This window comes from Malus domestica, chromosome 07 (assembly GCF_042453785.1).
Source record: "Malus domestica chromosome 07, GDT2T_hap1".
In the NCBI taxonomy this organism is placed as follows: Eukaryota; Viridiplantae; Streptophyta; class Magnoliopsida; order Rosales; family Rosaceae; genus Malus; species Malus domestica.
The window spans coordinates 9,167,745-9,173,873 of record NC_091667.1 but is presented as its reverse complement, the minus strand read 5'-3'; the positions used below and the strand labels follow the sequence as shown (position 1 = coordinate 9,173,873).

The 6,129-nt window shown below is 40.0% G+C and overlaps 1 long non-coding RNA gene across 1 annotated transcript; it reads left to right on the top strand.

Moving 5' to 3' along the window:
• The first annotated feature begins 4,166 nt into the window (after window positions 1-4,166).
• Window positions 4,167-5,292, top strand: LOC103447318 (uncharacterized). Its single transcript, XR_531044.3, has 3 exons — window positions 4,167-4,379; window positions 4,454-4,780; window positions 4,953-5,292. It is a non-coding gene; the product is annotated as an uncharacterized lncRNA (long non-coding RNA).
• Window positions 5,293-6,129: the final 837 nt, after the last annotated feature.

The window sequence follows — 6,129 nt, the reverse complement described above, 5'->3', positions numbered from 1 at the left end:
GATTACTTTCTCAAAATCGAAGAGAGGGTAAAGGAACAGTACCACTGCTGGATAATTGGAAAGTCCCTGTGTCAACCTCTGTGCTTCGTGGCAAGGTAGACTAGCAAACATGCCCAACCTTTACTCACATTCGAGAAAACACTCCCAACAAGATTGCTTGCTCCAAAATCGAAGAGGCACGGCCCTCCGAATCCCGAGAGCCAGACTCCCAACATGATTACTTTCTCAAAAATCGAAGAGACACCGCTCTCCGAATCTCGAGAGCCAGACCCCCAGCAGGATTGCTTTCTCAAAAATCGAAGAGGCATCGTTCTCCGAATCTCGAGAGCCAGACCCCCGACAGGTCTGTAATCTTCACACGCAACATTAGCTTTCCAGATACCACAAACCACTTTTTCAAAGTGCTCTGACAGAGATAAAACATGTGAAGCTGGCAGCTCCCACTACCGTGCTATAACCAAGCAGGATAAAGGAATAACATTATTACTTGATGTTAGGGAGACTCCTATATATGTCGACTTCCATCCCTAACGGACAGGCAGACCTGCAAAAATGCTCAACCCTTTCTCTTATCTGAGAGGGCACTCCCAACAAAGCCTTTCGAAATATTCAGCTTTCTTTCCCCCGGATAATACCTCTGTAAACAAGCTATACTAGAGCAAGAATATCTCATATCATCAGGGTTAAAAGCAAGAGTATCCCATATCATGCTTTTTCCCTATCTTTTCCTTTGGCCTTGTTCTTACCTGCAAGACAAGGAGAAAGAGAGCAATCAGTCAGCACTTGGAATCAAGCTTCCAGCCAGGAACTGACTGCCTGGAACCCCTTACCTGATTACTTACCTGGCATTGCTCTCGAGTACTCATCTTCAACATCTTATGCTTCCAGGGAAGATACCGCATCTGCCTGAGGAACAGATAGGGCAAGTGAGAAGGATACAAGGAAGCATGTGGAGACAAGCGTAACAGCACACGTGCCGATACATCCACTACTCTATCAAAAGCAAAAGTATCCCATATCAGCAGGGTCGAACGTACTCTAGATTTGATGGACTTGTTTTGACCCTCAAATTCTTCAGTCGGCCTTATACTCTGGAGGAAACCAGAAAACCCTCCAGCCCAGTTCAAGAATAAGCCTGTGGAAAGTTACTTCTTCAAAAGCAAAAGTATCCCATATCATCTCTCCTCATTTTTCTTCTCTTTATCCTTCATGCTGCCTGCAAGATAGGGAGAATGTGAACAATCAGCCGGAGCTCTGATTGCTTACCTTGTCTGTCACCTCTTTCAGCAGATCTCCCAGCTCGGCGACTTGGGGGACTCCTACTACATGGTTTGTATCTCGCTTGACCAAGCATGAAACTACAAGTAAGCAAGCTGGATGGATCACAAAAAGTAGCCAATCTGGGTGAACCACGTACATCTTGTGTTTGCTTTCCTATCTCTATCCATTTATATACTTATCCACACTAATGACCGGAGCAATCTAGCGAAGATCACAAAAAGTGACCGTTTTCGCTACCTAGGATCTATCTTGCAAAAGAACGGAGAATTAGATGGAGATCTCAACCATAGAATACAAGCTGGATGGATGAAGTGTAAGAGTGCATCTGGCGTGTTGTGTGACCGTCGTAGGCCACTAAAGCTCAAGGGAAAATTTTATAGGACGGCAATAAGGCCAGCGATGTTGTATGGCACAGAATGTTGGGCGGTGAAGCATCAACGTACACAAAATGGGTGTAGCGGAGATGAGGATGCTTCGTGGGATGTATGGGCACACGAGAAAGGATAAAATTGGGAATTAGGATATCCGAGGTAAAGTAGGAGTAGCCAAAATTGAAGGAAATATGAGAGAAAATCGGTTCCGATGGTTTGGACATGAGCAAAGAAGGCCTACTGACGCTCCGGTTCGAAAATGTGACTACGGGACAGAGGTTCGGGGCCGAAGGAGTAGAGGAAGACCTAGGAAAACTTTGGAAGAGACCCTAAGAAAAGACTTGAGTACTTGGATCTAACGGAGGACATGACACAAATGAGCGCAATGGCGTTCTAGGATTCATATAGCCGACCCCGCTTAGTGGGAAAAGGCTTTGTTGTTGTTGTTGTTGATGTCTTATCCCCCTTCTAATCCCCTTAATATGAAAACTCATTCACCTTTATCTTTAATATACATTGAATACAGTAGTTTATCCATTCCATTCCAATCCTAGAGACCAAACAAGGCCTTATTTTTCAACAATTAAGAAATTAGGAATAATACTTTTAAGATTATACATGCTCACTGATTCTGGTATATGTTCAAGTGATTAATAGCTCATGTAGATACATCCCTAGAATTACATATGTTTAACTTTAATTCCTATATGAGAAATTTGTCGTATGAAAGATAAAAAATCGCAGTACGATGATACTACAACGGATCAACCTGGCATGAACAAACCCCAGGAAGAACATTAAATCTAACAACTGCAATCAGTAAACATATCATCCACCTACACCCATAAATCACTCAAACTCGCTTCACGAACCTGGAAAACAAAAGATAACATGAATTCTGACTGTTTAAACAATTTGATTAAAGGTCAAAACTAGGAAAGCAAATGTGTGCCTTGTGAAAGAGCATCAATTTACTTTTTTTTCTCACCATTCCCTTCTGTGCTCAACTGTATGGATGATGACGGAGACAAAAGAAGCTGTGCGCATAATCCAAATGAATAAAGTGACTTGTCCATGACATGCTTCACCACATCTTTGAATGTAGAGACCTCCATCTCGTCATTAGTAAATTCAGCTTTAATAGAAGAAAAAGTTTCTTCGGGCGGAACTGCCCAAAACTCAACGCATTTGGATCAGAAAAAAAATGCATTTTCAATGCATTTACACAGTACATTCATTAGATACGATATTTTTCAAATTTCAAAACATCGAAACAAACTTTTTCACCTACAAAGTCCCATAAAAAGAAAAGTTGGATAATCCCAACCATTGCTCCGATAAACGTGATAAAGCAAAGGAAACTTTGATGCTCTCGAAAAACATAAGAACCCCCTTGCAAATCAGTAAAATAATGAGGCAACAAAAAATTCATGCTTTATGTGTTATACCACTATAACAAGGCAAACAAGCTTTGTTCGGCTGTCAAGCTTTCCACTCAATCTCTCTTTCTCACATCAAGTAATTCACCAATAATCCAAATCTTATATAATATATACCAACATCTTCCTACATATCAAACATAGCACAAACCAAGCCTAGAAGCAGAGGCTCTTTAGCAATTAGTAATATAAAAATCATTTACAAAAATACGAATTTGGAGAACAAAAAAAAGGTACATTTCTCAGGAACAGGAGACAAATTATCTTTCCTAACCTTTTTCCATTACCCAATTCCACCCCATAACAACAATTTCAATTGCTCTTCCCTCCAAACTTTCCCAGCAACCAAACAAACAACAAACGAATCACACCCATTTCCCATCATTTTCTCAGTAACTATAGAAACCACAAACTAATCCACGGACACGTAAAACGAAAAAGAATATCCATTAAATGAAAAATAAATAAAAAGATTGAGAAAAACCCAATAGGCAATAGCTAAGCAAAGAAGTTGTAGCAGTGTACCAGTTAGAGGTAGCTGGTCTGAGCAAGAGGGACTGGAGAGAGAAAGAACCCAAGTCCCTGTTAGAAGTGGGGGATTAGGAAGGTATAACACCCAAAGGGAATCCATTTCCCAAAGAGAGAGTTGCTGAATCCTGAGGGCTCGGCTGGCTCGAGCACCGTCGAGAGGAAATGGGTCGCCGGGAACGGCCTTGGCGGAGTCCTCTGGGGTCCGAGGCGAAGAAATGTTCAAGTCGCAGAAGGCTGTAGGTTTAAGAGGCGGGTTTGTGATTGTTTTATTTGTCTCTTTGTCCCGTTCCGTGCTAATGACACAATCTTACGTAGAGAAAAGGTTACGTAGCTATAATTGTTTTATAGCAAACTAATGAAAAGGGTTTGAAAACTTTGAGTTTTAATGATAAGGACAAAATAAAGGCTAAAGTGAATAGTACCAGGATTGACTTTTTAGTGTAAAAATGTGATTTTTCGTTAAAGTAAACAGTACCAGGTGCTTTTCGTTAAAGTTCCTTGTTTTATTCTTTAAGTGAAAGGGGAATGACACTATCACGAATCAACCAATCTCCTCCACCTTTTCCTTCCTGCTGCAGTGCTCCATTTTCGAAAGCCTTCCTCCTCTTTCAACGAGATTCTTCAATCAAACAAAACCACCGCCAACTCTGTAAATTGCTTTTCCACCTGTACCCAAATTCGACGACTAGCTCACACGCGAGAACCGCGACGCGCCACCAGTCCATCCTTGCATTTTCCAAAACCCTCTATACGGAAGGTAAGCAATTTATCCTACTTTAGATTTTAAAAAATTCTTTTCCAAAGAAATTAATCTTCTGGTGATTTTTCTAGGGTTCCAAAGATTGAAAAAATTATGGGTTCTTGAAGGATTGGAGTGAGTGAATCTTCCCCTCTGCCTCTTCGCCTCATCTGGCAAAACATCGTCCCCTTTAGCTCTGTTGCTCACAATTAACAGAAAAATATTCGAAACCTAAAACCCTCAAATCAGCAAAGCGAATTCCCACACTTAAACCTCGAAACCAACAAATCGATTTCAAGTGTTAAGCGGCTAGGTTCTAGGTCTTCTAATTCTGGCGAGCTGTTTTCGTACGAACGCCGGCAAACCGTACTATGTCGTCGTCTTGCCTTCGTCTTTCAGTTTCGAAATTCCAATTTAAGGTATGAGGGGTTTCAAATTTATTTATACAATATCCATCGATGAAGCAGAGTGGGTAGGATCAGTTGCTCCTTTTACAAATTGTAATCACCGCCAATTTTCCCACTTTTACAAATTTATTTATACGACAATTTTTTTTATTTTTTTATTTTTATCTCCTTTTTCTCTGTTTAGCGGTCGATGAAAGCAGAGTGGGTAAGATCAGTTGCTCTGCAGCCTCACCCTCCAAACGCTACCCCATCACTTTGCTTCTCGGCGATGGCATTGGTCTCAACCTCACCCCCTCCATCGATGGTTTCTTTTAATTCTGCTTCCGTTTTCTTCCTTTTCTCAATTTTATTTCCATTTTACCTGTTTGGTTCCTGAGAAACGGTGGGAAAATTAAAAGGAAAAGTCTTTAATTTTCCCATATTTTCTTTGGGTCAATGTTTAACATTTTGAGCTGCTCTGTGTGTTGTATAATCGAGTAATTTTGTTGGGATTAGTAATTATATAACATTTGGATATTTGGATTTGACTGGAGTGCCATTACATGATGAGACCCTTTTGTCAGCTAAGCAATCGATACAATTCTTCTAGGAGCAGTTGGGCATAGGTCATGATTGTCCTTCTCAATCTGTTTTATTTCTTAGTTATTATCCTTTTCAAATGATATAATTTAGTTAATTCGATTATGGTTTTTGTTTCAAATTTTGGCTTCAATCTCTTTACTTTGATTCTAATGAATGAAGTGAATTGTTCCCAAAATTTCAAGTTTTTCATGAATATGTTGCATTTCTTTAAAGCATGATTTGATTTTTTATTGTAATTTCAACATTTTGGATCTCTATATGCCTTTTTATTATATTATTGCTGATTGGATCTGAGTGTAGAATTTGGAATTTGTTGAGGGGGCCTAATGTTACCATTGATGAAGTATGCGCTTTTGGAAGGAAAGTAGTGATATTTAATTATTGCTTATTGCATTTTGTCCAATTTTACAGCGAACGCGGTCAAAGACAGATGGAGAGGTTATTTTCATAATCTTTTCAATGAAGGACATGAAAGGAGTGCTTCTTTAGGGGAGTTGAGTAACTCAAAAAAGTGTAGAAACTACTCTTTTTATCGTCGAATCCGAAAGGAAGAAGTGGTTGTAGCTTTGAAGAAGATGAAGCATAGAAAAGCAGTGGGCCTAGACGATATACCAATCGAAGTGTGGAAAGTTTTGGGAGAGAGGTATAACATGGCTCACTAACCTTTTCAATAGGATTTTGAAAACGAAGAAAATGCCAAATGAGTGGCGAACGAGCACTTTGGTGCATATCTACAAGAACAAGGGTGACGTACAAAATTGCATGAACTATAGGGGTAT